Genomic DNA, 26,135 nt, shown 5'->3' with positions numbered 1-26,135 from the left:
CATGGTTGCAGCTTCCTCTGGCCCTGCTCCAACAGGTCCCTGTGTGCTGAGGACTCCACAACTGACCCCAGCAGAGCAGCAGGGCAGAATCCCATTCCTCTACCTGCTGTCCACACTTGCCCAGGTTCCTGCCTCCACCATGGCAGGAGAGGCATCAGAGAATCACTCAGGTGGGAAAAGACCTCTAAGACCATCAAGTCCAAGCATCAAGCCAAAGCCACCCATCCTGCAGTGCCACATCTACCCTCACCCTCCCCAGAGGAACACATCAAAGACACTTCTGCACCCAGACACTCTCAGGATCACAGAAACATTCAGGCTGGAAAAGCCTCTCAGGATCAGCAAGGCCAACCCAGAGCCCTGCTCTGCAAGGCTCACCCTAAACCAGAGCCCCAAGCACCACATCCAAACCACTTCTGAACACACCCAGGGCTGGGGACTCCACCATCTCCCTGCCCAGCCCATTCCAGTGCCTGACCACTCCTCCTGGGAAAACATTTTCCCTCCTCTCCAGCCTAAACCTCCCCAGTGGCAGCTTGAGGCCACTTGGCATAGGTGATCTGGCAGGGGAGGGCTGGACTGGGTGATCTTTAGAGATCCCTTCCAGCCACCTGGCACAGGTGATCTGGCAGGGGAGGGCTGGACTGGGTGATCTTTAGAGATCCCTTCCAGCCACCTGGCACAGGTGATCTGGCAGGGGAGGGCTGGACTGGGTGATCTTTAGAGATCCCTTCCAGCCACCTGGCACAGGTGATCTGGCAGGGGAGGGCTGGACTGGATGATCTTTAGAGATCCCTTCCAGCCACCTGGCACAGGTGATCTGGCAGGGGAGGGCTGGACTGGATGATCTTTAGAGATCCCTTCCAGCCCCTAATATTCTGTGATTCCCTCTTGTTCTCTTCCAGTTCCAGAGGTCTGCACCAAACCACAGAGCAAGTCCTGAGCTCCTCCTTACCCACAGCATCTCATACCCGGGGCTGAGAGCCAAACCCACAACACGTTGCAGGGCTGGCACTGCCCTGGCTACAAGCACAAGGATGTTCCCTTAGATGTTGGCCATCAGCCACACTGCTCCTGCCCCTATCTTCAAGGACAGCAGCTCCACTGCTAGAAGCCCAACAAGCAGCTTTATTTCCTCCCCCCCACCTTTGCCAAGCAAACACTGCACAAGGAGGAACCTTGCCCAGATAATGTTTCAGGACCACATCTAGGCAGAGGAGTGACCTTGGGAGCAGCAAAGCCTTTGGCTGGCAGCCTAAGAGGCTCCAGAGCAGACTTCTTCCCATCACATTAACATTTTAACATCTACAGCTGCCTCAACCCACAAGTGCACCACATTCCTTTAACCCAGAGCCTGGAGAGATGCAGACACAGGAGAGGAGGGGAAAAAAAAAAACCCCAAACCTCCAAACCCCCCCAGCCAGGCTCACACAAAAGGAGACAGATTAGGAAACTGCTTGTGATAAGGGAAAAAATATCTCCAGCTGAGCTTGTCAACCTTGCACTTGAAATTAGGCTGCTCATGAGGACTGCATGCACTCTGCTTTTCAGAGATGTGGCTTTAGAATCACAGAACCAAGCAGGTTGGCAGAGAGCTCCAAGCTCAGCCAGCCCAGCCTAGCACCCAGCCCTGCCCAACCAACCAGACCATGGCACTAAGTGCCCCAGCCAGGCTTGGCTGCAACACCTCCAGCCATGGTGACTCCACCACCTCCCTGGGCTTGATGCTGCTTGGGCTGGAAGGCAGATTCCATCTCTCCACCTAGATTCCAACCTCCCAAAGTCAGAGGAAACAGAAGGTAAGCACAAGCCTGAGAAGTAGTTGGGCAGTAGGGAGAAGTTCTTGGATATGAAGGAGAGATGTGGAATGGGTTGGAAGGGAACTGAAAGATCACAGAATCATCTTAGAGGTTGGAAGGGACCTCCAGAGATCAGCCACTCCAAGCCCCTGCCAAAGCAGCATCCCCCAGGGCAGGTCACACAGGAATGCATCCAGGTGGGCTTGGAAAGGCTCCAGAGAAGGAGACTCCACAGCCTCTCTGGGCAGCCTGCTCCAGGCCTCTGCCACCCTCACACCAAACAACTTTCTCCTCCTCCTGTGCAGATGAAACCTTCTCTCTTCCACTCTGCATCCATTGCTCCTTGGCTTCTTGCTCTGCACCCCCCAAAAGAGCTTGGCCCCCTCCACTTGACACCCACCCCTCAGATTATCCAGTTCCAACCCCCCACCACAGGCAGGGACAGCTCCCTCCAGCCCAGGCTGCTCAAGGGCTCATCCAAGCTGCTCTGGAACACACCAGGGAGACATCCACAGCCTCCCTGGGCAGCCTGTGCCACTATCTCCTCACCCTCACTGCCAACAATCTCTTCCTCATCTCCAGTCTCAGTCTCCTCTCTTCCAGCTTCAATCCACTCCCCTCATCCTGGCACTGCAAGCCCTTGTCAGAATTCCCTTCCCAGCTCTCCTGTAGCCCCTTCAGGTACTGGAAGGTGGCTTTAAGGTTTCCCTGGAGCCTTCTCTTCTCCAGACTGAACTTTCCCAGCCTGTCCCCACAGGGGAGGCTCTCTGGTCCCTCTGATCACCTCCATGGACTCCTCTGAACCTGTTCCACCAGCTCCATGTCCTTGTGCTGGGGGCACCAAACCTGGAGGGCAAGAGCAGGGGCAAGAGCAGGGGCAAGAGCAGGGGCAAGAGCAGGGGCAAGAGCAGGGGCAAGAGCAGGGGCAAGAGCAGGGGCAAGAGCAGGGGCAAGAGCCCCTCCCTGCTGCTCTCCCTGCTCTGGCTGCAGCCAGCACACAGCTGCCTCCTGGGCTGCCAGCAACCACTGCTGGCTCCTGGGCACTTTGGTACCAACTGACACCCCCAAACCCTTCTCCTCCAGGCTGCTCTCAGTTCTTGGACACTGTGAAGAAGTTCTTGGCTATGAGGCTAGTGGAACACATGAACAGGTTGCCTGGAAAGGTGTTGGAGACATTCAAGATGAGGCTTAACAGAGTTCTGATCTGGTTGGGGACATCCCTGCTTTCAAGCTGGGTGAACCAGACTTTAAAAGGCCCTTTTCAACCCAAACCAGCCTGGGATCCTAAGCTTGCAGCCTGCCAAACTCCATCAACTCCTGAAGCTGGTGCCAAAGCTCAAAGGAAGGAAGGAACCCACCCCCTAAAATATGAGCCACCCACACCACTCTATTTAGAGAGCATCAAAAGCAAAGTGCTGAGTGGCTCAGGAGCTTGAAGGAGCACAGAGAAGGGGGAAAAATGAGACAGCAACATCCAGATATATTCTGAGCTGGAAAGAGAGGGTTTACAAGTTCAGCACAAGCCTTTGTGATAAGCATGACTTGCATGGGAAGAGGAAAGGGTCTGAGAGCAGACATTTAGAGGAGCCAGGGGTCTCACCTGGTCTGATTCCAGAGCTCCTAACTAGCCCCAAACCCTCCTCAGACTGCAAGCACTGTTCAGCCATGATCACTGTGTAGAGCTCCAAGCTCAAGCCACCAACTCACAACCATGGATGAAGAAATCACAGAAGGTTAAGGGCTGGAAGGGACCTCCAAAGCTCATCCAGTCCAACCTAGCACCCAGCCCTGTCCAGTCTGTGTCCAGTTGGGGCTCCCCAGGGCAGGAGGGACAGGGACCTGCTGCAGAGAGTCCAGCAGAGAGCCACAGGGGGGAGTGGGGGACTTGAGCATCTGCCCTGTGCAGAGAGCCTGAGAGCCCTGGGGCTGCTTAGGCTGCAGGAGAGAAGGCTGAGAGGAGCTCTGCTCAATGTCTCTCCCTAGCTGAGGGCTGGGTGTCAAGTGGAGGGGGCCAAGCTGTTTTGGGGGGTGCAGAGCAAGAAGCCAAGGAGCAATGGATGCAGAGTGGAGCTGCAAAGCTTCCCATGGAAAGCTCCAAGCTGTGAAGCAGGCAGGGCTGTGGAAAACGTGGTAGGGAGAGAGCAGGAGGAGTCAATGTTGTCATGGCTAAGGAATTGTGTTAAAGCCAGTGTCAGCTATTTCCAAGCCAGAGATTAGCTGCTAGCAAAGCTCTGCAGAGATGTGGGTGGCTGGTGACAGAGCTGGTGCCCAGATTTGTGCCTCACCCCAGGCATGGTGGCTGCTTGCCTCCTTCCTATCCCCATCCCACTCTTTATCCAGCTGGAAAATAAGAAATAGAAGCAGCCCAGCCTGCTTCAGCAATACCTAGACCCACACACACACAAAGAAGTGAGTACAGAAAGAAAATGGGATGAGAAAATATTCCCTCAGAGCAGTTTTCATCAGCACAGAATGGTAGGGGTTGGAAGGGACCTCTGGAGGTGGAGTCCAAACCCCCAGCCAAAGCAGGACCAGCCAGGGCAGATCACACAGGAATCCATCAAGATGAGCTTGGAAAGCCTCCAGAGAAAGAGATTCCACAACCTCTCTGGGCAGCCTGCTCCAAGTCTCCAGCACCCTCAGGCCAAACAGGTTTCTCCTCGGGTGAGGTGGAACTGCCTGGGTTCCACTTTGTGTTCATTGTCTCTTGTCCCATCACAGGACACCACTGAGCAGAGCCTGGCAGCTTCCTCTCCAGGTATTCACCAGTGTTCATCAGACCTCCTCTCAGCCTTCTTCTCTCCAGACCAAACAGCCCCAAGACTCTCAGCCTTTCATAGAATCAAGCAGGTGGGAAGAGAGCTCCAAGCTCAGCCAGCCCAGCCTAGCACCCAGCCCTGCCCAACCAACCAGACCATGGCACTAAGTGCCCCAGCCAGGCTTGGCTGCAACACCTCCAGCCACAGCCACTCCACCACCTCTCTGGGCAGCCCCTTCATCACCCCCACAGCCTCTGCTGGACACTCTCCAGTAGATCTCTCTCCCTCTTGAAGTGGGGAGCTCAGAACAGGACACAACACTCCAGATGTGGCCTCACCAGGGTAGGGGAGAAGAGAAGGAAAACCTTCCCTTGACCTGCTGTTAGCCACACTCCTCTTAATGCTACCCAGAAATGCCTTCTTGGCCACCACATTGCTACCTGAGGGGTAACTTCTTGCCCACCATAACAAGCTTCTTCTCCATGGAGCCATTAACCAGCAAGCCAACTCCTAACCTCAAAGGGAAAAACCAGACCAGCTCACTTTCAATACACCTGGACCCCCACACACACCCCCAAAAAAGTCAGCAGCATCTCCCACCCACATTAACCAGCAACAGGCACCACAGCAGCATCTCCCACCCACATTAACCAGCAGGCACCACAGCAGCATCTCCCACCCACATTAACCAGCAACAGGCACCACAGCAGCATCTTCCCACCCACATTAACCAACAGGCACCACAGCAGCATCTCCCACCCACATTAACCAGCAACAGGCACCACAGCAGCATCTTCCCACCCACATTAACCAACAGGCACCACAGCAGCATCTCCCATCCACATTAACCAGCAACAGGCACCACAGCAGCATCTCCCACCCACATTAACCAGCAACAGGCACCACAGCAGCATCTCCCACCCACATTAACCAGCAACAGGCACCACAGCAGCATCTCCCACCCACATTAACCAGCAACAGGCACCACAGCAGCATCTCCCACCCACATTAACCAACAGGCACCACAGCAGCATCTCCCACCCACATTAACCAACAGGCACCACAGCAGCATCTTCCCACCCACATTAACCAGCAACAGGCACCACAGCAGCATCTTCCCACCCACATTAACCAGCAACAGGCACCACAGCAGCATCTTCCCATCCACATTAACCAGCAACAGGCACCACAGCAGCATCTTCCCACCCACATTAACCAGCAACAGGCACCACAGCAGCATCTTCCCACCCACATTAACCAGCAACAGGCACCACAGCAGCATCTTCCCATCCACATTAACCAGCAACAGGCACCACAGCAGCATCTTCCCATCCACATTAACCAGCAACAGGCACCACAGCAGCATCTTCCCACCCACATTAACCAGCAACAGGCACCACAGCAGCATCTTCCCATCCACATTAACCAGCAACAGGCACCACAGCAGCATCTTCCCATCCACATTAACCAGCAACAGGCACCACAGCAGCATCTTCCCATCCACATTAACCAGCAACAGGCACCACAGCAGCATCTTCCCACCCACATTAACCAGCAACAGGCACCACAGCAGCATCTTCCCATCCACATTAACCAGCAACAGGCACCACAGCAGCATCTTCCCACCCACATTAACCAGCAACAGGCACCACAGCAGCATCTCCCCACCCACATTAACCAACAGGCACCACAGCAGCATCTCCCACCCACATTAACCAACAGGCACCACAGCAGCATCTTCCCACCCACATTAACCAACAGGCACCACAGCAGCATCTCCCCACCCACATTAACCAGCAACAGGCACCACAGCAGCATCTTCCCATCCACATTAACCAGCAACAGGCACCACAGCAGCATCTCCTCACCCACATTAACCAACAGGCACCACAGCTGCATCTCCTCACCCACATTAACCAACAGGCACCACAGCAGCATCTCCCACCCACATTAACCAACAGGCACCACAGCAGCATCTCCTCACCCACATTAACCAGCAACAGGCACCACAGCAGCATCTCCCACCCACATTAACCAACAGGCACCACAGCAGCATCTCCCACCCACATTAACCAACAGGCACCACAGCAGCATCTCCCACCCACATTAACCAGCAACAGGCACCACAGCAGCATCTCCCACCCACATTAACCAACAGGCACCACAGCAGCATCTCCCACCCACATTAACCAGCAACAGGCACCACAGCAGCATCTCCCACCCACATTAACCAACAGGCACCACAGCAGCATCTCCTCACCCACATTAACCAACAGGCACCACAGCAGCATCTCCCACCCACATTAACCAACAGGCACCACAGCAGCATCTCCCCACCCACATTAACCAACAGGCACCACAGCAGCATCTCCTCACCCACATTAACCAACAGGCACCACAGCAGCATCTCCTCACCCACATTAACCAACAGGCACCACAGCAGCATCTCCTCACCCACATTAACCAACAGGCACCACAGCAGCATCTTCCCACCCACATTAACCAACAGGCACCACAGCAGCATCTCCTCACCCACATTAACCAACAGGCACCACAGCAGCATCTCCCACCCACATTAACCAACAGGCACCACAGCAGCATCTCCCACCCACATTAACCAGCAACAGGCACCACAGCAGCATCTCCCACCCACATTAACCAGCAACAGGCACCACAGCAGCATCTCCTCACCCACATTAACCAACAGGCACCACAGCAGCATCTCCCACCCACATTAACCAACAGGCACCACAGCAGCATCTTCCCACCCACATTAACCAGCAACAGGCACCACAGCAGCATCTTCCCACCCACATTAACCAACAGGCACCACAGCAGCATCTCCCACCCACATTAACCACCAACAGGCACCACAGCAGCATCTTCCCACCCACATTAACCAACAGGCACCACAGCAGCATCTCCCACCCACATTAACCAACAGGCACCACAGCAGCATCTCCCACCCACATTAACCAGCAACAGGCACCACAGCAGCATCTCCTCACCCACATTAACCAGCAACAGGCACCACAGCAGCATCTCCTCACCCACATTAACCAGCAACAGGCACCACAGCAGCATCTTCCCATCCACATTAACCAGCAACAGGCACCACAGCAGCATTTTTTCATCCATCTGAATAATGAACATGCACCAAAGCAGCATTTTCCACCCAGATTAAGGAGGAATATGCACCAAAGCAGCATTTTCCACTCAGATTAAAAATGCATATGCACCAGAGAAGCATTTTCCAACCAGACTAAAACTGAATAGGCACCAGAGAAGCATTTTTCACCCAGATTAAAAATGAATATGCACCAAAGAAGCATTTTTTAATCCATTTGAATAGTAAATATGCACCAAAGCAGCATTTTCCACACAGATTAAATCTGAATATGCACCAGAGAAGCATTTTTTACCCAAATTAAAGATAAATATGCACCAAAGAAGCATTTTCCACCCAAATTAAAGATAAATATGCACCAAAAAAACATTTTTCATCCATCTGAATAATAAATATGCACCAAAGAAGCATTTTTCACCCAAATTAAAGATAAATATGCACCAAAGAAGCATTTTTTCATCCATCTGAATAATAAATTTGCACCAAAGAAGCATTTTCCATCCAGATTAAAACTGAATATGCACCAAAGAAACATTTTCCACCCAGATTAAAGATAAATATGCACCAAAGAAGCATTTTCCCTCCAACTGACCCAGCCCAGAGAGCAAACTGCCAATAGGCAGAGCTCAATCACAACCTGGAATGGCTTCAGGATGGGAAAACCACCCTGGAGATAGGACCACAGAATAGATGTGGTTGGAAGATGCCTCAAAGCTCATCTCAGAGACAAGGCTGGGGGGAGAGAGGGGAAATAAACCCATTGCCACCCAAGAAGGTCCTAGCTCCTTGTTTGAGCATCCTGTACCTTCAAACCACTCCTGGCACAAATATTTAGTGACTTATTCAAACCAAAAGCTTTTTAATGGGGTTTTTTTTCAGCTTATTGAACCATTTAACCAACTATTCAGGCATTTTTGTCCTGCCCAGTAGCTGTGGCTATTTATGGAGGAAATGGGGTGGGGAGAAGACAGTGGTTAGCTAAAGAGGGAAAAACAGCAAAGCCAAACACCCACAAGCAGCTTTATCTCTTTCTTGTTTTGCCTCTTGCCTCCTTTGAAAGTCAAGACCTGTGCTAAAGTAGCTGCATCAAATCACTGCTTCTAGAGGGGCTGGGAGGGAAAGGCAACTGCTAGAAACAGCCTTTTCAATCCCTTTCCCCAGCATCAGGCTTAGGATGTTCCTGCAAAGGACTCTTCAACACCAGCAGCATGCTGAGGGGCAGGGAGCAAGAGATGGAAAGGGAATATTTGGCACAGGAAAAGAATAGAGAGGGAAGGAGGCAGCTGAGTCCCACACCCATGCAGGAACAGTCACAGAATGGTCAGGGCTGGAAGGGACCTCAAGGATCAGCCAGCTCCAAGCCCCCTGCCATGGGCAGGGGCACCTCACACTACAGCAGACTGGGCTGGGTGCTAGGTTGGACTGGATGAGCTTGGAGCTCTCTTCCAACCTGCTTCATTCTATGAGAGGTTGTCCTGTGTGGTGCCAAGGAGCAGCACCAGGAAAAATGCTTTCTGCTTGGATCAGTTTATTTGGTGCCAGGGAATAGATTCAGAAAGTGCTGGCTTGGAATTAATGCTAAAAGGGTTTGTCCAGCTCCAACCCCCCTGCCATGGGCAGGGACACCTCACACCAGGGCAGGCTGCTCACAGCCACATCCAGCCTGGCCTGAAACACCTCCAGGGATGAGGCTGCCACCACCTCCCTGGGCAACCTGTGCCAGAGTCACATAGAATCAACCAGGTTGGAAGAGATTTCCAAGATCAGCCAGCTCCAACCCCCTTGCCATGGGCAGGGACACCTCACACCAGAGAAGGCTGCACACAGCCACATCCAGCCTGGCCTGAAACACCTCCAGGCATGAGGCTGCCACCACCTCCCTGGGCAACCTGTGCCAGGCTCTCAGCACCCTCATGCTGAAGAGCTTCTTCCTAACATCCAATCTGAATCTCCCCTCCTCTAACTTGGATTCATTCCTCCCAGTCTTAGCACTACCTGACACCCTTAAAAGTCCTCCACCAGCTTTCCTGAAGTAAGGAGTGAGGATGGAAGCTGGTGGGAGCATGAAGATGCACAGGGAGCTTCACAGGTGTGAAGATGCACAGGGCACCGAGGCTTGTCTCTGATGAGGAGAGGCTGAGAGCCCTGGGGCTGTTTAGTGGGGGGGTTGCTCAGGGAGGTGGCTGGAGCTTCCCCCCTGGAGATACTGAAGGTGAGAGTGGACAGGGCTGTGGGCAACCCAATCTAGTTGAGGATGTCCCTGCTGACTGCAGAGGGGACTGGACTGGATGACCTCTGGAGGTCCCTTCTGATCCAGCCCATTCTGTGCCGCTGCACCCCAGCACGACCCTCCTAGAGCCTGGGGGTGGCCAAAGGTTGCCATCTCCACGTGTGCTTGCACATGGTTGGTGTGACACTGCCCTCTCCTGAGCAGAAAGAACTCGCTCAGCTTCACAGCCAGCTCAGGACAATCGTCTTGGGAGAAGAAAACAGCCCTGAGCAAACATCCTACAGCAAAGGGAGAAACCAAGACACCACTCACCTCACCAGCAAAGCCCAGAGCAGCTCCAGCCCCTTCACACCAGCAGCACTGCACAAGGACAAACCACCTCAGCTTCCTCTTCGCCCACCCTTTAGCCTCCTTAAAGCACAAGCAGCAACTGCTGCAGCCCGAGGAAGCCTCTTTATGGCCACAGCCAGGTGGATCTCATCACTCCACCTCACTATCAGGTGGCCAGCATCTCATTATAGCAATTCAGAGCAGCTGCTCAGCCCCTCTGGATTCAGCAACTCGAAAAGGGAGTTTCAAAGCAGGCTCACAGCCCCTCAAGGAAAGCTGATTCCTGTTCCCCCCCCATGTCTGTTGCTGCTGTGAGGAGGAGCACCAAGTGTGCACCCACACTTCTGAGGGCAGTGATGGCCACAGCTTCACACACAGAGCCTTTCATCTGCCCTCTCCAGAAGGCTCTCAAAGCAAGCCACAGGGCAACCTTCCCTGCAGCTGGATGCCTCTGCTTAAAAGGAGACCCAGATCTAACTTGCACCACCTGGGAGCATCAAAGTGCAAACAACAAAGGTAAAGGAGCCATCTGCTAGCCACTGTGGCTGGGTGGGACTACCTTGGCTTCAACCCATGGCACCATTTGCAAGGTTGAGTTAGTGGAAGCCACACATCAAAATAAAGCCCAGCAGCAAAGCCCTAAATAAACCAACTGTGGTGATTGCAGTGCAGCCACTTGGGATCAAACAGGCACAGATGTCTCAGGGATGAAGGCACAACAAGTTGGACATTAGGAGGAAATTCTTCACTGTGAAGGTGGTGGAACAATGGCAAAGGTTGCCTAAGGAGGTGGTAGAAGCCCCAGCTCTGGAGGCATTGAAGGTCAGGCTTGGTGGGGCTCTGAGCAACCTGATTCATTTGGCTCACTGAAGGGGTGGGTTAGAACTGGATGACTCTTAAAGGCCCCTTCCAACTCAACCCATTCTGTCCTGATTCTATGAAGCACCACTTGGCCCACACAGCTGGTTCAGTATCTCATTATCTGCATCTCTTCCTGGCTGATAAAAGCAAGAAAGATGTGGAGGTGCTGGAAGGTGTCCAGAGAAAGGCCATGAGCTGCTCTGCTGTGAGACCAGGCTGAGAGAGTTGGGGCTGTGCAGGCTGGAGAGGAGAAGGCTCCCAGGTGACTTCATTGTGGCCTTGAAGTATCTGCAAGGGGCTACAAGAAAGCTGGGGAGGGACTTCTTAGGGAGTCAGGGAGTGATGGGACTGGGGGGAAGGGAGCAAAACTAGAAGTGGAGAGATCCAGATTGGATGTTAGGAAGAAGCTCTTCAGCATGAGGGTGCTGAGAGCCTGGCACAGGTTGCCCAGGGAGGTGGTGGAAGTCTCATCCCTGGAGGTGTTTCAGGCCAGGCTGGATGTGGCTGTGAGCAGCCTGCTCTGGTGTGAGGAGTCCCTGCCCATGGCAGGGGGGTTGGAGCTGGACAGACCTAAACCCTTTTAGCATTAATTCCAAGCCAGCACTTTCTGAATCTATTCCCTGGCACCAAATAAACTGATCCAAGCAGAAATCATTTTTCCTGGTGCTGCTCCTTGGCACCACACAGGACAACCTCTCATAGAATGAAGCAGGTTGGAAGAGAGCTCCAAGCTCAGCCAGCCCAACCTAGCACCCAGCCCTGCCCAACCAACCAGACCATGGCACTAAGTGCCCCAGCCAGGCTTGGCTGCAACACCTCCAGCCACGGCCACTCCACCACCTCCCTGGGCAGCCCATTCCAGTGCCAATCACTCTCCTCTCGGCCACGCTTCACCTCGGCACGCAGAATGTGTGGCAGGGAAGAGCCAGAACCTGCTCCTTGACTGAGGAAAAAACCAAACCAACCCCCAAAGTGCAGCCTGACAGAGCTACCCACTCTAACATTAACTCTGCCTCAAAAGCAGAGCTTCTCTTTACCACCTCCTGAAATCACAGAGAGTCATTCCGCAGCCACACAACATCGCCGGGGTGGCGGCGCCGAGATGCTTCAGGACTTGATGAAAGGGAATATGTTAAAGCCAAAAATAGGGGGGGAGAAAAAGCTGGATGTAAGGATTCAGGATGCATCACTCAGGTGGAGAAAGGCTGTATCATGCATTAATGGACCTCTTTTTTCCCGGAGCAATCTGATGAGTGGTGAGCGCAGAGCCAAAACGCAAGGCAGGAAATCCATTTGCTTTGGCTTCTCCTCTCAGCCAAAGTGCAAGGCAGCAGCTTGGAAGGAGGTGCATCACTGTGATCCCAACCCAAAAAACCTCTCTCTCACATCAAGCACCACTCGAACTTCTGCTCCCTAACAAGCAGCAGCCCTAAATTTCCTGGCAGCTGGGAGCACCCCCGAGGAGAACCCAGCATCCAAACAGCGCTGCCAGGTTTAACCTCTCCTTAGATTGATAGCTGCACAGAATGGGTTGGGTTGGAAGGGACCCTAAAGGTCCTCCACTTCCAGCCCCTCAACAACAGGCAGGGCTGCACAGAATGGGTTGGGTTGGAAGGGACCCTAAAGGTCCTCCAATTCCAGCCCCTCCACAACAGGCAGGGCTGCACAGAATGGGTTGGGATGGAAGGGACCCTAAAGGTCCTCCAGTTCCAGCTCCTCAACAACAGGCAGGGCTGCACAGAATGGGTTGGGTTGGAAGGGACCCTAAAGGTCCTCCACTTCCAGCCCCTCCACAACAGGCAGGGCTGCACAGAATGGGTTGGGATGGAAGGGACCCTAAAGGTCCTCCAGTTCCAGCTCCTCAACAACAGGCAGGGCTGCACAGAATGGGTTGGGTTGGAAGGGACCCTAAAGGTCCTCCACTTCCAGCCCCTCAACAACAGGCAGGGCTGCACAGAATGGGTTGGGTTGGAAGGGACCCTAAAGGTCCTCCACTTCCAGCCCCTCAACAACAGGCAGGGCTGCACAGAATGGGTTGGGTTGGAAGGGACCCTAAAGGTCCTCCACTTCCAGCCCCTCAACAACAGGCAGGGCTGCACAGAATGGGTTGGAAGGGACCCTAAAGGTCCTCCACTTCCAGCCCCTCAACAACAGGCAGGGCTGCACAGAATGGTCTGGGTTGGAAGGGACCCTAAAGACCCTCCACTTCCAGCCCCTCAACAACAGGCAGGGCTGCACAGAATGGGTTGGGTTGGAAGGGACCCTAAAGGTCCTCCACTTCCAGCCCCTCAACAACAGGCAGGGCTGCACAGAATGGGTTGGAAGGGACCCTAAAGACCATCCAGATCTAACCCCTCTACAACAGGCAGGGGTTCACAGAATAGTTTGGGTTAGAAGGGACCTAAAGACCTTCCAGATCTAACCCCCCTGCAACAGGCAGGGCTTCACAGAACAGTTTGGGTTGGAAGGGACCCTAAAGACCCTCCAGTTCCAACCCCTCCACAACAGGCAGGGATGCACAGAATGGTTTAGGTTGGAAGAGACCCTAAAGACCCTCCAGATCTCACCCCTGCACAACAGGCAGGGCTTCACAGAATGGGTGGGGTTGGAAGGGACCCTAAAGACCCTCCAGTTCCAGCCCCCCCACAACAGGCAGGGATGCACAGAATGGGTTGGGTTGGAAGGGAGCCTAAAGACCCTCCAGATTTAACCCCTCTACAACAGGCAGGGGTTCACAGAACAGTTTGGGTTGGAAGGGAGCCTAAAGACCCTCCAGTTCCAGCCCCTCAACAACAGGCAGGGGTTCATAGAATGGGTTGTTGGAAGGGACCCTAAAGATCTTCCAGATCTAACCCCTCCACAACAGGCAGGGCTGCACAGAATGGTTTAGGTTGGAAGGGACCTTAAAGACCCTCCAGTTCCAGCCCCTCAACAACAGGCAGGGGTTCACAGAATGGGTTGGAAGGGAGCCTAAAGACCCTCCAGTTCCAACCCCTCTACAACAGGCAGAGACACCTGCCCACGTTCTGCAGGCAGGGCAGACCTTGCTAAGCGAGGCCAGGCATGGCTGAGGTCTCTGAAGGGAGCATTTCCTCCACAGAGGCACAAAGAGCCAGCCAAAAAACACCAGGGGGAGGGGAACAAAAAGAGAGAACCCAATTTCAACGTTGCTGCCTTTTTACTCTCTCCTGTGCCATGCAGCACACCGAGGACTATCCTGATCATCTCTCCATAATCCCTTTCCAGCCTCAAAATAACCTTTAAGCCAACACACGATGATGCCCACAGCAACCATCCAAACCCACCTCTAAACAGCTCCCCCCACCCCGAGCCTGACAAAGCCAAGGGGGGGGTGCTTTTTTTATCCCCTTTCCCTGGCTGAAGAATTCCCTCTTTCCATCCTGCCAGGGGTGAAATTTCACAGCTCCCAACGAGCAGGAAAGCAGGAATTGCTACAGCAGACCTTGTTCCAGGGAGGGGAAGGGGAGGGGGGGGAGAGGCTTCACTCACATTCCGACTGCAACTCCTTCACCGCCCAGCTCCTTTTTTTTTCCCCTCCTCTGGGCGGTGAATCTCCAGCACTTGGGAAAGAGCTCCAAGAAAGCAGCAAAGGAGACGATTTTGGGGGGGGGGGGGGGGGGTGGTGGTATTATTATTATTATTATTATTATTATTATTATTATTATTTCCCCCTCCCTTTTTTTCCTCCTTTTGCTTTTGTTTGCCAAGCATTAAGACAAAAATAAAACTCTCTTTTTTTTTTCCCTTCTCTCTACTCAGCACTGAGCAAAAAAAATTAGGGGGGAGGGAGGGGGGGTTTGTCCTTAAACATCAGGGTGATGTCACTTAAGGAAATCAAAGCAAGCCAGGACATCTTTCTGAGGGTGTTAGGGAGGGTTTGGGCAGAATAAATCCCTTTTTGGGGGGGGGGGGGGGGGGGGGGTGGCTGCTTGAGGGGTTTCTGGCACCGGACAGCCTCCAGGCTGCTGTGGGGGTCAATATTTTGGGTGCCTAAAAATGAAGCTTTACCTGTCAAACAAGTACAGCCTTGAGGAAAGGGGGGGTTGGGGGCAAAAAAAACCAAAAGATGGGGTGGTCAGATCCACACCCTGGCAGCTGAAGGGGGTCGGGGGTGTTGGAGGTATAAGGGAGTCCCCCCCTCCCCCGCGGTATGGCAGCGCCTTGGCACATCCTGACTTTGCTTGGGATGCTTCCAGGCAGGTAAAGGCTTTTATGGGGGGGGGGGACACACACACACACACAATGTGGGGGGCACGGAGGGCAAATTTTGGGGAAGGAAACACCCTGTAGGGAGAAGAAATCTCTTTCAGAGGGGAAATAAATGCCTCATTTGGCCGGGGGGGGAGGGGGGAACGGACAAGGGAGCAGCTTTTGGGGGGCAAGGCAAAAGGAGGGTCAAACCTGGCGCTATCTGCCAGGCACTCAGCCCACCCTGCCCACCCCCCAGACTCAGCATCGCTCCCCGAGGCACCCAGCAGCCCAGCCCCGGCAGGGGGAAGAGGAGGATGGACAAAAGGGCCACCCCTTCCTCCCAGTCCGCCCAGTCCAAGCCCTTACCTGCCGCCGCCGGGGAACGCTCCGCCAGGTCTCCGAGCCCCCGAGGGAAGGGGGGGGACCCCCTGCCCCGCGAACGACGCTTCCCTGCCCCCCTCCTCTCCCGCAGCAGCCTGGCGGAGGCTGGGCTGGGGGCAGCGCAGGGCAGGGCAGGGCAGGAGGGGGCAGCGCCGCGTCCCTGTGCCCCGCAGCCCGGCGCGGCTCAGCTCGGCTCCGCCGCCCGCTCCCGGCAGCGGGGCGGGGGCTGGGGCGGGCGGCTCCGCCCCGGACAGCGGCTGGAGGAGGAGGAGGAGGAGGAAGAAAAGGAGGGGCAGAGGACAGGCTGCGCCCGCAGGCTCGTAGCTGCCTTTTTGCTCTTGGAGGGATGCGCCTGGCTGCGAGCAGCTCCGGAGGCTTCTCCTCAGCATCAAGCGGGAGCAGATGAAGAAATGGCCTCGAGTGGCTCCGGGGGAGGCTTAGGTTGGAGGGGAGGCAAAGAAAGAGCGGTCAGGGATTGGAACAAGGCTGCCCAGGCTGGTGCTGGAGTCAGCATCCCCTGGAAAGGGTTGGCAACATGTGCAGACGTGGCACTTGGGGGGCACGGGGGTGCTGGGCATGAGCCCTAAGAGACCTTAGAACCGTGGAGATGCCACAAGGAGGCATAGAAGCATAAAGAGACCTCTACACTGACACCTGGGGTTGTTCTCTCTACTCCAAGCCAAAAAACGCATCATCAGCTGCTCTAGAAAGCCCCAGACTGAGCCTGGAAGCCTTCCCTTAGAATGATAGAATCAGCCAGGCTGGAAGAGAGCTCCAAGCTCAGCCGGCCCAACCTAGCACCCAGCCCTGCCCAACCAACCAGACCATGGCACTAAGTGCCCCAGCCAGCCTTGGCTGCAACACCTACAGCCACTCCACCACCTCCCTGGGCAGCCCATTCCAGTGCCAGTCACTCTCTCTGCCAGCAACTTCCTCCTCACCTCCAGCCTAGACCTGCCCTGGCACAGCTTCAGACTCTGTCCCCTTCTGCTCTTGCTGCTTGCCTGGCAGCAGAGCCCAACCCCACCTGGCTACAGCCTCCCTGCAGGCAGCTGCAGGCAGCAATGAATCTTTCCACTTCTAGTTTTGGAGGGACATGAAGTCATGGACCCAGACCTTTCTGCTTTTGCCAGCCTTTAAACACCAGGGATGGATTTTTACATGTTTGGGGTGGTCTCTTATTTAATTTCAGCTTGCTGGAGTCCCTATTCCAAGAGGGCTGTGGAGATGCTGGAGAGTGTCCAGAGCAGGGCCAGGAGGATGCTCAGAGGCTGCAGCAGCTCTGCTGTGAGCACAGCCTGAAAGAGTTGGGGCTGTGCAGGCTGGAGCAGAGGAGGCTCCCAGGGGACCTTCTGGTGGCCTTCCAGCATCTGAAGGGGGCTCCAAAAAAGCTGGGGAGGGACTTTTGAGGCTGTGAGGGAGTGGCAGGAGTGGGGGGAATGCTCATCCAGTCCAACCTAGCACCCAGCCCTATCCACTCAACCAGGCCATGGCACTAAGTGCCTCACCCAGGCTTGTCTTGACCACCTCCTGTTCAGTGTCTTTATTGATGATCTGGAGCAGGAGATTGAGTCCAGCAGCAGTGAGTTTGCAGCTGGCACCAAGCTAGGAGCAGCTGTGGAGCTGTTGGAGGGTAGCAGAGCCCTGCAGAGGGACCTGGCCAGGCTGCATGGGTGGGCAGAGGCCAAGGGGATGAGACTGAACAAGGCCAAGGGCAGGTTCTGCACTTTGGCCACAACAACCCCAAGCAGCACTGCAGGCTGGGGCCAGAGTGGCTGAGAGGGCCCTGGGGGTGCTGGCAGAGAGGAGCTGAAGCTGAGGCAGCAGTGCCCAGGTGGGCAGCAGAGCCAATGGCATCCTGACAGCATGAAGTGGGGGAAACACTGAAACAGGTTGCCCTGGGAGGTGGTTGAGGCCCCCATACCTGGAGATATTCCAGGTGAGGCTGGGCAGGGCTGTGGGCAGCCTGCTCTAGTGGAGGATGTCCCTGCTGAGTGCATGGGGGGTGGGACTGGATGAGCTTTGGAGGTCCCCTCCAGCCCAGCCCATTCTGTGACTCTCTGATTCTAAGATCAGGTTGCTCAGAGCCCCATCAAGGCTGACACTGAATGTCTCCAGGGATGAGACCTCCACCACCCCCCTGGGCAACCTGTTCCAGTGTTCCAATGCCCTCACAGTAAAGAACTTCCTAATGTCCACTCTAAGGCTGCCCTGCTCTACTCTCAGACCATTGCCACTTGCCCCCTTGCTGCAGCCCCTCCCCAGCCTCCTCATAGATCCTTTGGCTGCTAAAGGCCAAGCAGTGCCAATAAAAAGTCAAGGAGAGGCCAAGAGGAGGAAATTTCACACGGATTGGGAGATAAGCCCTGGGAAAATCAATGCAGTTCTGGCCTTGAACACCTCCAGAGATGAAGCTTCCACCACCTCCCTGGGCAACCTGTGCCAGGGCCTCAGCACTCTCATGGGGAAGAAAGTAGAGTCATAGAATCACAGAACCAAGCAGGCTGGCAGAGACCTCCAAGCTCAGCCAGCCTAACCTAGCACCCAGCCCTGCCCAACCAACCAGACCATGGCACTAAGTGCCCCAGCCAGGCTTGGCTGCAACACCTCCAGCCACGGCCACTCCACCACCTCCCTGGGCAGCCCATTCCAGTGCCAATCACTCTCTCTGCCAGCAACTTCCTCCTCACATCCAGCCTAGACCTCCCCTGGCACAACTTGAGGCTGTGTCCTCTTCTTCTCTTGCTGCTTGCCTGGCAGCAGAGCCCAACCCCACCTGGCTACAGCCTCCCTGCAGGCAGCTGCAGGCAGCAATGAGGTCACCAAACTGAATCTTCTCACTTCTAATTTTTGCTCCATCAGCCTGAGCCCATCCCAAGACTCAGCCATGGATCTCTGCTGGTGTCACAGCACACCTTGTTTCTCCAAGAATGTCACAGCATTTTCAGTGGGACTTCTGCCACCTCTCTGGGCAACCTGGGACAGGCTCTCACCACCCTCAGTGGCAAAATCTGCTTCCTTCTACCTAACCTAATCTCCCTCTTTGAGTTCCAAACCATCCCCCCTTGCCCTGTCACCGCAGGCCCTGCTCAAAACTCTCTCACCACATTTATTCACAGCCCCTTCAAGTCCTGTAAGGCCACCAGGAGGTCTCCCTGGAGCCTTCTCCTCTCCAGGCTGCACTCCCCCAACTCTCCCAGCCTGACCTCCCAGCATGGCTGTGCCCTGCCCTGGCCCTGCTCCAGCAGGTCCCTGCCTGTGCTGTGCTGAGCACTGCAGAGCTGCCCCAGCACTGCAGGGGAGGTCTCAGCAGAGCACAGAAGGGCAGAATCCCCTCCCTGCCCCTGCTGCTGGGGATCAGCCCAGGACAGGGCTGGCAGCACTCAGTGCCAGCTCCATGTCCAGCTTTGCACCCCCCAACAGCACCTCCAAGCCCTTCTCCACAGGGCTGCTCTCCAGCCCTTCATCCCCCAGCCTGTCCCAACCCAGGTGCCTTTGGCTTTGCTGAACCTCACAAGGTTCACCTGAATCCCCTTCTCAAACCTGCCCAGGTCCCTCTGGATGCATCCTGCCCCTCTGCTGTGCCAGCCACAGCACTCAGCTCAGTGTGCCCAGCCTACTGCAGAAGAATCAAATCAAGCACGGAGCAATCAAGGCCAAATTCATCTAGAAGAGGTCTGGCAGGAGGGGAGCCAAGATGTGTACATCTGCCTGTGCATGGCAGTGAAGGCAGCAGGAGGTAAATCCCCCCCCCCCCCCAGCAGCTGCCCTGGAGCCTGCAGCATCTGAGCAGCCCTGGGCTGCAGGGGAAGGAAGCTGGTGAGGGACACTATTGTTTTCCCCGTGCAAGTACTCAGGGAATGCAGGGCAAACAGGAGGGAGATTTGTCCTTTCCTGTGTTTGTGCTCCAAATATTTTCACTCAGATGCTTTCCCCCCCCCCCCCCTCCCCTTCTCCACGGCCTCTAAGGAGTACAAGGAGGATGCTGCTTGCAAGTGTCCCCTTGGGCACTGCTATTTGACCATAATCACCTTTGCAGGCTGAACTTCCAGGGCTGTTCTGCTGCCACATCCTCTGCATCTCAACTTCTCCATCCTGGGGTTTTTTTCCCTCCCTCCACCATCATTGCTTTGCCCCACAAATCTCTCCAAGGAGTTCTTCACCCCTGCAGTGAGAGCAGGGGGGGGCTTGTGAGCCTCGAAGTAAATGGGTGGAGGGCAAATATGTGACTTGTTTGATGTTACCCAGCAACTGGAGACTCGAGTCCTGGTTTGCCTGCAGAGCCAGGAAGCACTTTGCTTGTTTGCTCAAGAGCTGTGTTTGCCTGCTCTGTGGTAGGTTAACCAGCAGCCTCGCAGCCCTTCCAGGGGAGAAGATGGAAAGCCACTGGCAGGGATCCTTGCTGCAGGTAAAGCAGGTCCCAGCCACCCGCAGGCTCTCCACGTTAGCACTGCCCTGGGCTCCAGCGTGGGGGGAAAGCAAGGATGGCCCCAAACAGAAATGCAAAGGGAGGGGGAGAAAAGGGAGGAGGGGGGAAGGAAGAAAAAGGGAGGAGGGGGGAAGGAAGAAAAAGGGAGGAGGGGGGAAGGAAGAAAAAGGGAGGAGGGGGGAAGGAAGAAAAAGGGAGGAGGGGGGAAGGAAGAAAAAGGGAGGAGGGGGGAAGGAAGAAAAAGGGAGGAGGGGGGAAGGAAGAAAAAGGGAGGAGGGGGGAAGGAAGAAAAAGGGAGGAGGGGGGAAGGAAGAAAAAGGGAGGAGGGGGGAAGGAAGAAAAAGGGAGGAGGGGGGAAGGGAAAAAAAAGGAGGAGGGGGAAGGGAAAAAAAAGGAGGAGGGGGAAGGGAAAAAAAAGGAGGAGGGGGAAGGGAAAAAAAAGGAGGAGGGGGAAGGGAAAAAAAGGAGGAGGGGGAAGGGAGAAAAAAGGAGGAGGGGGGAAGGGAAAAAAAGGAGGAGGGGGAAGGGCAAAAAGGAGGAGGGGGAAGGGCAAAAAGGAGGAGGGGGAAGGGCAAAAAGGAGGAGGGGGAAGGGCAAAAAGGAGGAGGGGGAAGGGCAAAAAGGAGGAGGGGGAAGGGCAAAAAGGAGGAGGGGGAAGGGCAAAAAGGAGGAGGGGGGAAGGGCAAAAAGGAGGAGGGGGGAAGGGCAAAAAGGAGGAGGGGGGAAGGGCAAAAAGGAGGAGGGGGGAAGGGCAAAAAGGAGGAGGGGGGAAGGGCAAAAAGGAGGAGGGGGAAGGGAAAAAAGGAAGAGGGGGAAGGGAAAAAAGGGATGAAAAATGAAAAAAAAGAGGGGAAAAGGGAAAGAAAAAGAGAAAAAAGGGGGAGGGGAAAAAGAAAAAAATGGAAAAAAAGGGGACAATAAAAAGGGGAAGGGGGAAAGGAGAAAAAAGGGGGCAGGAAAAAGGGGGAAAATGGGGGAAAAGAAGGAAAAAAAAGGGGGGGGTAAAAATAAAAGGAAAAAAAGGGGGGAAAGGGAGAAAGCAATGATGGCCCAAAAATAAATGCAAAGAGGGTGGAAAAATTGGGGGAAAGAAGGAAAAAAAAAAAGGGGGAGAGGAAGGGGAGAAAGGGGGGGGGAGAAAAAGGGGGAAAAAAGGGGGGATAAAAAAGGGGGGAAAGAAGGGAAAAAAGGAAAGGAAAGGAAAAAAGGAAAGGAAAGAAAAAATGGGTGAAAAGGGGGGGAAGGAGGGAATAAAGAGAAAAAGGAGGGGGAAAGGAGGGAATAAAGAGAAAAAGGAGGGGGAAAGGAGGGAATAAAGAGAAAAAAGGAGGAAAGGAGGGAATAAAAAGGGGGAGGGAAAGGAGGGAATAAAGAGAAAAAGGGGGGAGGGAAAAAAGAGAAAAAAGGGAGAGGGAAAGGAGGGAATAAAGAGAAAAAATGAGGGAAAGGAGAGAATAAAGAGGAAAAAATGAGGGAGAGAATAAAGAGGAAAAAATGAGGGAGAGAATAAAGAGGAAAAAATGAGGGAGAGAATAAAGAGGAAAAAGGGGGGAAAGGAGGGAATAGAGAGAAAAAAGTGGAGGAAAGGAGGGAATAGAGAGAAAAAGGGGGAGGGAAAGGAGGGAATAGAGAGAAAAAAGTGGAGGAAAGGAGGGAATAGAGAGAAAAAGGGGGAGGGAAAGGAGGGAATAAAGAGAAAAAAGGGGAGGAAAGGAGGGAATAGAGAGAAAAAGGGGGAGGGAAAGGAGGGAATAAAGAGAAAAAAGGGGAGGAAAGGAGGGAATAGAGAGAAAAAGGGGGAGGGAAAGGAGGGAATAGAGAGAAAAAAGGGGAGAAAAGGAGGGAATAGAAAGAAAAAAGGGGACAAAAGGAGGGAATAGAAAGAAAAAAGGGGAGGAAAGGAGAGAATAGAGAGAAAAAAGGGGAGGAAAGGAGAGAATAGAGAGAAAAAAGGGAGGGAGAAGGGAGGGAATAGAGAGAAAAAAGGGAAGGAAAGGAGGGAATAGAGAGAAAAAAGGGGAGGAAAGGAGGGAGTAGAGAGAAAAAAGGGAGAGAGAAAGGAGGGAATAGAGAGAAAAAAGGGAGAGAGAAAGGAGGGAATAGAGAGAAAAAGGGGAGGAAAGGAGGGAATAGAGAGAAAAAAGGGAAGGAAAGGAGGGAATAGAGAGAAAAAAGGGGAGGAAAGGAGGGAGTAGAGAGAAAAAAGGGAGAGATAAGGGAGGGAATAAAGAGAAAAAAAGGGGGAGGGAAAGGAGGGAATAAAGAGAAAAAAAGGTGGAGGGAAAGGAGGGAATAGAGAGAAAAAAGGGGAGGAACGGATGGAATAGAGAGAAAAAAGGGGAGGAAAGGAGGGAGTAGAGAGAAAAAAGGGAGAGATAAGGGAGGGAATAAAGAGAAAAAAAGGGGGAAAGGAGGGAATAAAGAGAAAAAAAGGGGGAGGGAAAGGGGGGGGGGAAGTGGAGAGGGGTAAAAAAGGTTTAAAAAATAGAAAGGGCAAAAATAGGACTAAATTTGTCTTGGCACAGGCTGGGAGAGAGAAATAAGAGTCAGCACCTGCATCCCTTCCCCATCATGAGAATGCAATGGTTGGTGGCATCTCATCAGAACAGAATTAGCCTGGAGCACATCTTGGTGCAGAGCAAGAGGCTGGAAGGCAAGAACAAAGTCAACTGGGAAGGCAAAAAGGCAATTGGTGTTTGGAGCTGTCAGGAGAAATACACTCAGAGAATGGTATGGGCTAGAAGGGACCTCAAAGATGAGCCTGTTCTAACTCCCCTGCCATGCCCAGGGACACCTCACACCAGAGCAGGTTGCTCACAGCCACATCCAGCCTGGCCTGAAACACCTCCAGGGATGAGGCTGCCAACACCTCCCTGGGCAACCTGTGCCAGGCTCTCAGCACCCTCATGCTGAAGAGCTTCCTCCTCACCTCCAGTCTGAATCTCCCCACTTCTGGTTTTGCTCCATTCCCCCCACCCCTATCCCCCCACCCCTATCACTCCCTGACAGCCTCAAAAGTCCCTCCCCAGCTTTCTTGCAGCCCCCTGCAGATCCTGCAAGGCCACAGTGAGGTCTCCTCAGAGCCTTCTCCTCTCCAGCCTGCACAGCCCCAACTCTCTCAGCCTGTCCCCACAGCAGAGCAGCTCCAGCCCTCTGCTCATCCTCATGGCCTTCTCTGGACACCTTCCAGCATCTCCAGACCTCTCCTGTCACAGAGGCTGCAGAACTGGACCCAGAGCTCCAGGTGGGCTCTCAGCAGAGCAGAGCAGAGGGGCAGAATCCCCTCCCTGGCCCTGCTGCCCACACTGCTCCTCATGCAGCCCAGGCTCTGCTTGGCTCTCTGGGCTGCAAGTGCACACTGCTGGCTCCTGCTGAGCTTCTCCTCCAGCAGCACCCCCAAGTCCCTCTGCTCAGGGCTGCTCTCCAGCCAGGCACTGCCCAGCCTGTATCAGTGCCTGGGATTGCCCCAACCCAGGTGCAGGACCAAAGGTTGCTGCCATTGAAATCAAGGTGAGCTTTGCTGGAGGAGCTCTCATCAAACTGCACCAGAGGAGGTTTAGTTTGGATAACAGGAGAAATTTCTTTGCTGCAAGAGAGGTCAGGGCTTGGAACAGGCTGCCCAGGGAGGTGCTGGAGTCCCCATCCCTGGAGGTGTTCAAGACACCTGTGGCCATGGCACCTGAGGGTGTGGTTTAGTGAGCACGGTGGTGTTGGGCTGCTGCTTGGACTGGATTACCTTAGAGATGTTTTCCAACCTTAGTGATTCCCTGGTGGCATCCATCCTGGCAAGCATCCTCCCAGGAGCTGCTTCCCAGCTTCCCCATGCCAAGAGGGCTGTGCTGCTTCCTCCTGCTCCCTGCCTGCCTACCCTTCCTCTTTTCTCCTCACTGAACCATCAATCAGAGGCTCCTCCACGATGCCTTTGTTCTCTGCCTGCACAGCAGAGAGCACGACAAGCTCTGAGCTCACAGCTCAACTTCCTGCTGCCAGCACAAAGCTCTCTGCCTCGGGGAGGACTTTCACCTGCTGCAGCCTGTGCAAGGCTCTTTGGGGCTGGGGGTGAAGTTTGTGTCTGAACACAGGTAGGAAGACAATCAAACCTTTGATGGAGGTGGACTGGGCCTGTTAATATTAAACACCACCTTGGGGGGGGGTGACAGCTCTCCCTTTCTGCAGCCCAAGAGGAACCTGCCACATTCTTCTCATAGCTCCTTTGCAGGTAGCTGAAACCAAATCTCTTGCAAGCAGCTCTGCCACAGCCAGCCCTGAACAAAGCCTCTCTCAGTCAGCCAGGGAAAAGAGGAACATCAGTCTGCTGATTATCTCCATCCCAGTGTTTTCTCAGATGGAGCTGCAGGGTTTGAAGGTCTCTGTTGGGTGAGCTCATAACAACAGGCTTTATCTGGAGGCTGGCATGAAAGAAGCCATCAGAGCCTCTGGCTGAGGCTGTCTGTGATGGGGCCTGTTTGAAGAGACAATGCTGAAATGAACACCCCCCAACATGCCTCCCCCAGAGCTCAAAACCTCATTGTCTGAAATGCTCCTTGGGTCCACTGAACAAAGCCAAGGGCAGGTTCTGCATTTTAGCCACAACAACCCCAAGCAGCACTGCAGGCTGGGGCCAGAGTGGCTGAGAGCAGGCAGGCAGAGAGGGCCCTGGGGGTGCTGGCAGAGAGGAGCTGAAGCTGAGGCAGCAGTGCCCAGGTGGGCAGCAGAGCCAATGGCATCCTGGGCTGGCTCAGGAGCAGTGTGGGCAGCAGGACAAGGGAGGTGCTCAGGGCAGAGCTGATTGCTGCCTGCAGGGAGGCTGTAGCCAGGTGGGGTTGGGCTCTGCTGCCAGGCAAGCAGCAAAAGAAGAAGGGGACACAGCCTCAAGATGTGGGATGGGGACACCACCACCTCCCTGGGCAGCCCATTCCAATGCCAATCACTCTCTCTGCCAACAACTTCCTCCTAACATCCAGCCTAGACCTCCCCTGGCACAACTTGAGACTCTGGCCCCTTGTTCTGCTGCTGCTTGCCTGGCAGCAGAGCCCAACCCCACCTGGCTACAGCCTCCCTGCAGGTAGTTGTAGACAGCAATGAGCTCTGCCCTGAGCCTCCTCTTCTCACAACAAGTCCTTCTCCACACTAGAGTTGTCAAAGCCTCCCAAGTGCTCTTTTTGCCCCATTTCATGCCCAGCTAAGCTCAGCTCAACATCTTGCTCTTCAGCCCAGGGTGGATGCCAGGTCAGGTCTGTAGCTGCCCTCTGAGAGGTTCTCACAGCCCCAGCAGCATGGAGAACCTGTTTGGTCTCATCTCACTCCCAGCTTCCTGCTCAACCTGCCAAGAGCTGCTCCCCAGGAGCAGGCAGCTCAGCCAGGCAGTCTCTGCCTGCAGGAAGCACAGTGAGGGCAGACAAATATTCAGCCTCTCCCCCTTTCCCTCCTGCCCTGTCTTCTGATGGTTTCATCCTGAGTTTCCCTTCCTCTTCCTGGTCTAGGAGACTTTTTCCCCCTGCTGTTTGTGCTCTCTGGAGCTCCTAATGCTGTAAACACATCTCTTGACCTTCCTATTGCCAAGACTCCAACCCAGGGGCAATTGCATTTCACTGCCAAAGACCCCAAGCTCCAGGTGGGGTCAGCAGCACTCCCAGAATGACAGAATTGTCTGGACTGGAAAAGACCTCTAGGATCATTGAGTCCAAGCTTCAACCCAACCCCACCATGGCCACCAAACCACGGCCCCAGGTGCCATCCCCACAGGTTTCTTCAACACCTCCAGGCATGGAGACTCCAGCACCTCCCTGAGCAGCCTGTGCCAATCTCTCACCACTCTGGCAGCAAAGAAATGTTTGCTCCTCTCCTACCATACCCTCCCCAGGAGTTTATTCTCCTTTTATCACCTGAGACTAGGGAGAAGAGCCCAACCCCAACCTCAGTGCAACCTCCACTCAGGAAGCTGTAGAGAGCAATGGAGTCTGTCCTTTGCCTCCTCTTCTCCACACTAAACACCCCCACAGCTCCC

At 54.4% G+C, this 26,135-nt stretch overlaps 1 protein-coding gene across 3 annotated transcripts in view; it reads right to left on the bottom strand.

Annotated features, from left to right (window-relative positions):
* The window catches only part of GDPD5 (glycerophosphodiester phosphodiesterase domain containing 5), a 145,039-nt gene extending 129,117 nt beyond the window's left edge, over nucleotides 1–15,922 (bottom strand). Inside the window, exon 1 of one of the 3 annotated variants that reach the window (XM_064144207.1) lies at nucleotides 15,685–15,922. The gene's annotated coding sequence lies outside the window, so the exon portion shown is untranslated. The remainder of the gene's footprint in view (nucleotides 1–15,684) is intronic. The other 2 variants (XM_064144208.1, XM_064144206.1) reach the window with 2 other exon arrangements.
* Between the last annotated feature and the right edge of the window lie 10,213 nt (nucleotides 15,923–26,135).

The sequence above is a fragment of the Pogoniulus pusillus genome, chromosome 6, assembly GCF_015220805.1.
Source record: "Pogoniulus pusillus isolate bPogPus1 chromosome 6, bPogPus1.pri, whole genome shotgun sequence".
In the NCBI taxonomy this organism is placed as follows: domain Eukaryota; kingdom Metazoa; phylum Chordata; class Aves; order Piciformes; family Lybiidae; genus Pogoniulus; species Pogoniulus pusillus.
This window is presented reverse-complemented; position numbering and strand designations above follow the sequence as displayed.